Genomic DNA, 7,936 nt, shown 5'->3' on the forward strand with positions numbered 1-7,936 from the left:
GAGCAAAAGATAGCACAGCTACAACACACACCACATACACTACACAACACAGACACAGGCTGGAGCTGCCCTGCCTGACACCCACCCTCACTTTCTGCCATGCACACCCCACTGCCTCTGCCTCACACACACAAACACACACACACACACACACCCCGCAACACCCTTTGCCCATGCACTTCGCTTTTGCAGTGCTCTGCATCACTGTTGCTCCTCAAGAGGCATCCTCAACAGCAGACACATCCTCTGCAGCAGCCACACCCTCTGATCTTCTTTTGCTCACCACATTTGCCTTCATCACCTGCCAAACCAGAGCACAAGCAGTCACCCCCTTGCCAGTCAGCTCCATCCCCATCTGCAAGGGCACCCTCCACCAAAGCGCCATCGGCACTCCACTCACCTGCACCGCAACAACTCCAAACGCCAACATCCTGCCTGGGGGGAAGCCCGTGGCGCCTGGAAAAAAACAAAATAACAAAGTGACTCTTCTGCCAGGCAGCGCTCACCAGCCCTACAACATCCAGCTCCGATCCACTCACCTGAAAGTCTCAGCCACGCCTGGGAAAGGCCCACAGCAGACCTGAAAAAACAGAGAAAAAGGCATCACTGAGAGGCAGCCCAACACCACCCACACCACAATAAAATCAGACCCAACAGGCTCCCCCGCTCACCTGCTCAGGCTCTTCTCAGCACTCAGCTGCTTCTCTCCACAACTTCCCGCAAAACCTGCAAGCACAGAGAGAAATCACACACTCAGGCAATGCCTGCAACACCACCACTCCAGTCCATCACGGACACACTCCACACACCACCATGGCTAACACCCACAGGCAAGGCAGCTCCAGCCCCAAAAACACACAGACAAACAAATAGCAGACACAAACACAGAGGACAGCCCTACACAAAAAAAACCCTATTCCCACACATAAGACTGCCGGCCAGAAAGAGCCGCACGGTCGTGGCGTCGTAGGGCCGAGGCTCTGGACGAGCCCAGAAAAGAGTCAAACGTCAATGGCCAGGATGGAAAGGGACCGGCAAAGCTCAGAAGACTGACACAGAGGAGGCCAGCGAGAAAGACCCGAGGCCATGATGACGCAGGGAAGGAAACCCTGAAAGGGCGCCAGCGAGACGCAAGACAAGAGCGGCCCCGGAAGAGGTGCCGCCGATGAGGCCTCGACGGTGGCCACGACTATGACGGACCGCAAACGGCCACGATGCACAGTCAGAGTCACAGACCACCCCTTTCAGCTGCCTGTGCAGAACAAGACGTAGTCCATTGGAGCAATGCTGATGAGTCTGGCCAGGCAAAAGACAATGGATGCCTGCCACATTACTGCTGCAGAGCATAGGCTGTGCTCCTTGAGCACAAAGAGCAAGAGCAACATCAAGACCTGAGCAAAAGATAGCACAGCTACAACACACACCACATAGACTACACAACAACACAGACACAGGCTGGAGCTGCCCTGCCTGACATCCACCCTCGCTTTCTGCCATGCACACCCCACTGCCTCTGCCTCACACACACCACTCATCCAGAACAACCCTCCACTCTACACTGAACATCAGCACACACACACACACACACACACACACACACACACACACACACACACACACACACAGAAACTGAGGATGCCCCAACACCCTTTGCCCCTCAACTTAACTGTGGCAGTGCTGTAGGTCACCGGTCCTCAAGAGCCATCCTCAGCAGCAGCCGCATCCACACTGATCTTCTTTTGCTCACCACATTTGCCTTCATCACCTGCCAAACCAGAGCACAAGCAGTCACCCCCTTGCCAGTCAGCTCCATCCCCATCTGCAAGGGCACCCTCCACCAAAGCGCCATCGGCACTCCACTCACCTGCACCGCAACAACTCCAATGCCTGGGGAGGAAGCCCGTGGCGCCTGGAAAAAAACAAAATAACAAAGTGACTCTTCTGCCAGGCAGCGCTCACCAGCCCTACAACATCCAGCTCCGATCCACTCACCTGAAAGTCTCAGCCACACCTGGGAAAGGCCCACAGCAGACCTGAAAAAACAGAGAAAAAGGCATCACCGACAGGCAGCCCAACACCACCCACACCACAATAAAATCAGACCCAACAAGCTCCCCCGCTCACCTGCTCAGGCTCTTCTCAGCACTCAGCTGCTTCTCTCCACAACTTCCCGCAAAACCTGCAAGCACAGAGAGAAATCACACACTCAGGCAATGCCTGCAACACCACCACTCCAGTCCATCACGGACACACTCCACACACCACCATGGCTAACACCCACAGGCAAGGCAGCTCCAGCCCCAAAAACACACAGACAAACAAATAGCAGACACAAACACAGAGGACAGCCCTACACAAAAAAAACCTGTTCCCACACATAAGACACTACTGGCCAGGAAGAGCCACACAGTGGTGGCATCGTAGGGCCTAGGATCTGGACGAGCCCAGAAAAGAGTCAAACGTCAATGCCCAGGATGGAAAGGGACCGGCAAAGCTCAGAAGACTGACACAGAGGAGGCCAGCGAGAAAGTTCCAAGGCCATGATGACGCAGGGAAGGAAACCCTGAAAGGGCGCCAGCGAGACGCAAAACAAGAGCGGCCCCGGAAGAGGTGCGGCCGATGAGGCCTCGACGATGGCCACGACTATGACTACACTGCAAACGGCCACAATGCAGAATCACAGTGACAGACTGCCCCTTTCAGCTGCCTGTGCAGAACAAGATGTAGTCCATTGGAGCAATGCTGATGAGTCTGGCCAGGCAAAAGACAATGGATGCCTGCCACGCTACCGCTGCAGAGCATAGGCTGTGCTCTTTGAGCACAAAGAGCAAGAGCAACATCAAGACCTGAGCAAAAGATAGCACAGCTACAACACACACCACATAGACTACACAACACCACAGACACAGGCTGGAGCTGCCCTGCCTAACACCCACCCTCACTTTCTGCCATGCACACCCCACTGCCTCTGCCTCACACACACCACTCATCCAGAACAACCCTCCACTCTACACTGAACATCAGCACACACACACACAGAAACTGAGGATGCCCCAACACCCTTTGCCCCTCAACTTAACTGTGGCAGTGCTGTAGGTCACCGGTCCTCAAGAGCCATCCTCAGCAGCAGCCGCATCCACACTGATCTTCTTTTGCTCACCACATTTGCCTTCATCACCTGCCAAACCAGAGCACAAGCAGTCACCCCCTTGCCAGTCAGCTCCATCCCCATCTGCAAGGGCACCCTCCACCAAAGCGCCATTGGCGCTCCACTCACCTGCACCACAACAACTCCAAACGCCAACATCCTGCCCGGGGGGAAGCCCGTGGCACCTGGAAAAAAACAAAATAACAAAGTGACTCTTCTGCCAGGCAGCGCTCACCAGCCCTACAACATCCAGCTCCGATCCACTCACCTGAAAGTCTCAGCCACGCCTGGGAAAGGCCCACAGCAGACCTGAAAAAGCAGAGCAAAAGGCATCACCAAGAGGCAGCCCAACACCACCCACCCCACAATAAAATCAGACCCAACAAGCTCCCCCGCTCACCTGCTCAGGCTCTTCTCAGCACTCAGCTGCTTCTCTCCACAACTTCCCGCAAAACCTGCAAGCACAGAGAGAAATCACGTGCTCAGGCGATGCCCGCAACACCACAGCCCATCCACATCAGGCATTCGCTCCCACACCTTTTCCTGCTCCACTCTCCCATCCCAACTGCTGGGCTATAGCTCCCCACACCGAGGTCCGCCACACACCTGTAAAACAGGAACGGTGCTGGGCGACGGGGACAGCGCCGACGAGGTGATGGCCCTATGCCGGGCTCTATGTCCACTCCCGGACTGATGCTCACCTCACCCTGCTCCTCCTGGATGTGAGCGACCTGCTCCCCGCAACGCTCCACGCCTACAAGCACAAAGCAAAAATTAACCGCGCAACCCACTGACCGCAACACTCTCCTTCCAACACCAAATCTCTAGCTCACCTTCTTGGGGCATGCCCCTTTCTTCCTCCAGCTCCCTTGGGCCCACTCAGAACACTGCTCAGCATCTGCAAAAAACAACAAAACAAAACAACATAAAGTGGAGCACACAGACATTGACAAATCACCATTCCAGTCCATCACTGACACACTCCGCACACCACCATTCCTAACACCCACAAGCAAGGCAGCTCCAAACACACACAGACAGACCAAAAAAAAAAAACATTAGACACAAACATGAAGGAAAGCCTTATGCAAAAAGAACTATTCCAATGCGTTCCACATGGTATCTGATGACACCACAGCCCTGCGGCTCTGATGCTCTGGACGAGCCCAGAAAAGACTAAGATGTCAACGCCCGGGATGGAAAGCGGCCGGCAAAGCGAGGAACGGCCATGCGGAAGAGGCCAGCGAGGAAGACCTGAGGCCGTGATGACGCAGGGAAGAAAACCCTGAAAGGGCACCGGTGAGACGCAAAACAAGAGCGGCCTCGGAACAAGAGCGGCCGACGAGGCCTCGACCGTGGCCGCAAAGATCGATGGGCACGATGCAAAGCCGGAGGCACGGACCGCCCCCTTCGGCTGCCTGCACGTGACGAGACACCGTCCGTGGGTGCGATACTGATGAGTCAAGCCAGCAAAACATGACAGAGGCCTACAATGCTAGCGCTCCACAGTGTAGGCCGTGCTCCTTGAGCACAAAGAGCAAGGGCGACATCAAGACCTGAGCAAAAGATAGCACAGCTACAACACACACCACATAGACTACACAACAACACAGACACAGGCTGGAGCTGCCCCGCCTACCGCACCCTCACTTTCTGCCATGCGCACCTCAGCACCTCTGCCTCACACATACCCCACTCATCCAGAACAGCCCTCCGCTCTACACTGAACATCAGCGTGCACACACACACACACACAGAGTTAAGACACCCCTGATACCCTTTGCCCCTCAACTTAACTGTTCAAATGCTGGGCATCACCATCGCTCCTCAAGAGCCATCCTCAATGGCAGCCGCATCCGCGCTGATCTCCCTTCAGTCACCACAGTTGCCTTTATCACCTGCCAAACCAGAGCACAAGCAGTGACCCCCTTGCCGGTCAGCTCCAGCCACACCTGCGAGAGCACCCTCCTCCAAACCACCATTGTCATCGCACTCACCTGTACTGTGCCAAAGCCACGTTCCAGCATTGTGGCTGTGACGCTGCCCGTGGCATCTGGAAAACGCAAAACAACAAAACTAATCTTCTGCTAGGCAGTGCGGACTAGCCCTACAACTACTGCCACACCATTATACGCACCCATTCCACTTCACCTCAAATCCTCAGCCTCGCCTGGGAAAGGCCCGCACCGTACCTGAAAAAGCAGAGCAAAACACATCACCGAGAGGCAGCCCAGCAGCACCCTTCCGCATAATAAAACTCAGGCAGACAAGCTTCCCTTCTCACCTGCTCAGGCTCCTCGTTGCCGCTCACCTTCTCCTCTCCAAAACTTCCTGCAATGCCTGCAAAACCAGTGAGAAGACCACACCTTGAGGTCATGCCAAAAACCACACCCCCATGCACAACATTACCTCGCTACAACACCTTTACCTGCTCCGCTCTCCCGTCCCAACTGCCGGGCTACGGCTCCCCACGCCGAGGTCTGCCACACACCTGTAAAACAGGAACGGCGCCGGGCGATGGGGACGGCGCCGATGAGATGACGGCCCTACGCCGGGCTCTACGTCCTCACCCAGACTGATGCTCACCTCGCCCAGCTCCTCCTGGATGTGAGCGACCTGCTCCCCCCAAGGCTCCACACCTACAAGCACAAAGCAAAAATTAACCGGGCAACCCACTGACCGCAACACTCTCCTTCCAAAACCAAATCTCTAGCTCACCTTCTTGGGGCATGCCCCTTCCTTCCAGCTCCCTTGCACCCACTTGGAACACTGCTCTGCATCTGCAAAAAGCAACATAAACTGGAGCACACAGACATTGACAAATCACCATTCCGGGCCATCACTGCCACACTCCATATGCTACCATTGCTAATAACCGCAGGCAAAGCAGCTCCAGCCCCACACACACAGACAAGCATTAGACACAAAACAAACACACATAGGTACAAGCATCAGACACAAACATGCAGGAAAGCCCTACGCAAAAAGAACTATTCCCACGCATAAGATGCTACCAGCCAGAAAGCCCTACGATGCCATGACCGTGCAGCTCTGCTGCTCCGGATGAGCCCAGAAAAGAGTCAAACGCCACTGCCCGGGATGGAAAGCGGCCCGCAAAGCCGGGACGACCGATGCCAAAGCACCCGGCCGGGAAGACCCGAGGCTGCGGCGATACAGGGAAGAACCCTGAAAGGATGCCAAGAAGATGAAAAACAAGAGCAGAAACAGAAGAGGGGCAGGCAAAAAGGCCTCGACAATGGCCCCGAAGATGAGCGGCCGCAAATGGTCACGATGCAAAGCCGGAGCGACGGACCGCCCCTTTCGGCTGCCCACACGGGACGACACGCGATCCGCTGGAGCGATGCCGATGACTGAGGCCAGGCAAAAGACGGCGGATGCCTGCCGCGATGGCGCTGTGGTAGCTCCTTGAGCACAAAGAGCAAGAGCAACATCAAGACCTGAGCAAAAGATAGCACAGCTATAACACACACCACATAGACTACACAACACAGACACAGGCTGGAGCTGCCCTACGTACCACACCCTCACTTTCTGCCATGCGCACCCCACCACCTCTGCCTCACACACCACTCATCCAGAGCAGCCCTCCCTACTACACTGAATATCAGCACACATGCACAGAATGAAGACAACCCCAACACCCTTTGCCCCTCACCTTAGCTTTTCCAGGGCTGGGGGCAGGGGGGGCGGTCAGGTCACTTTTGATCCTTAAGAGGCATCACTCAATGGCAGCCACATCCTCTCTAATCTTCCTTCGCTCACCTTCATCACCTGCCAAACCAGAGCGCAAGCAGTCACACCCCATGCCGGGCACCTCCATGCTCATCTGCAAGAGTGTGCCTCTCCAAACCACCGTTGTCGCTCCATTCACCTGCACCGCGCCAAAGCGATACTCCCACATCCTGACTGAAAGTAATCCCATGGCACCTGCAAAAAAACAAAACAACAAAATTACTCTTCTCCTAGGCACTGCGGACTAGCCGTAAAACAACTGACACGCCATTACACTCACCCATTCTACCTCACCTCAAATCCTCAGGCATGCCTGGAAAAGGCCCGCAAGGTATCTGAAAAAGCAAAGCGGACAGCCCCAGAAGCCACGGTAGGAGTCAGAAGCAGAGCCACAAAAGAGCAGATGGCAGTGGGTTCGCAGGCACAGATGAAAGAAAAGAGCTGCCAGGCGAAACTGCAAATTGCTTCCTGCCGGTCCCGAGAAGGCCAGCAGTTTTTTTCCTCTCTCAGCACTGAGGCTTGGACAAGAAAAGAGGTGAATTCGTTAGCTTGCAGGAGGTTGCTTTTTGACCCCTTCAGACACAGGGACTTACTCACAGCTGCACTTAGTTTCCAAAGATGTGACTTCCTTTCTCATCATACTGCACTTCCAGGCAGGAAGAATGCTCACTTGGCTCTTCACACTCTTCACATAAAGTCTAGACTCTTCCATAACTCTGCATACTACAAAAAAAACTTACTCACTTCCTCTTGGAACAGAGCTGACAATATTTCTGAGGAGCAGCAGAACATCCGGCAAGCAAGCCGGAAACCACAGTAGCTGACGAGAACGATATCTCACATGCATCCACATTACTGGACATAAGGCGCACAAGCACTACGTAGAGCGGAAACGTAGATGGAAATGTTTTCCGGGGACCCCTGTTCTGTCCTTTTCTCTGCAATCCAGCTGAGGGACAAACAATTCTTCGAGTGTCATCATCTTCAAAGAGCCGAGCGATGAAGCTGCATCCCTTCCGCAATAAACACAGAAAC

At 54.7% G+C, this 7,936-nt stretch overlaps 3 long non-coding RNA genes across 3 annotated transcripts; all 3 read right to left on the reverse strand.

Annotated features, from left to right (window-relative positions):
* Positions 1-3,273: 3,273 nt before the first annotated feature.
* Positions 3,274-3,610, reverse strand: LOC135326494 (uncharacterized). The gene is made up of 3 exons (XR_010386874.1): positions 3,549-3,610; positions 3,417-3,457; positions 3,274-3,333 (listed from the first exon to the last, which is right to left on the reverse strand). It is a non-coding gene; the product is annotated as an uncharacterized LOC135326494 (long non-coding RNA).
* A 376-nt stretch (positions 3,611-3,986) lies between these two features.
* LOC135326495 (uncharacterized) lies at positions 3,987-5,343 on the reverse strand. The gene is made up of 4 exons (XR_010386875.1): positions 5,286-5,343; positions 5,146-5,201; positions 4,946-5,046; positions 3,987-4,046 (listed from the first exon to the last, which is right to left on the reverse strand). It is a non-coding gene; the product is annotated as an uncharacterized LOC135326495 (long non-coding RNA).
* Positions 5,344-5,462: 119 nt separating this feature from the next.
* On the reverse strand, positions 5,463-5,930 carry LOC135326493 (uncharacterized). Its single transcript, XR_010386873.1, has 4 exons — positions 5,867-5,930; positions 5,735-5,787; positions 5,577-5,639; positions 5,463-5,488 (listed from the first exon to the last, which is right to left on the reverse strand). It is a non-coding gene; the product is annotated as an uncharacterized LOC135326493 (long non-coding RNA).
* Between the last annotated feature and the right edge of the window lie 2,006 nt (positions 5,931-7,936).

The sequence above is a fragment of the Dromaius novaehollandiae genome, unplaced genomic scaffold (assembly GCF_036370855.1).
Source record: "Dromaius novaehollandiae isolate bDroNov1 unplaced genomic scaffold, bDroNov1.hap1 HAP1_SCAFFOLD_118, whole genome shotgun sequence".
Lineage (NCBI taxonomy): Eukaryota > Metazoa > Chordata > Aves > Casuariiformes > Dromaiidae > Dromaius > Dromaius novaehollandiae.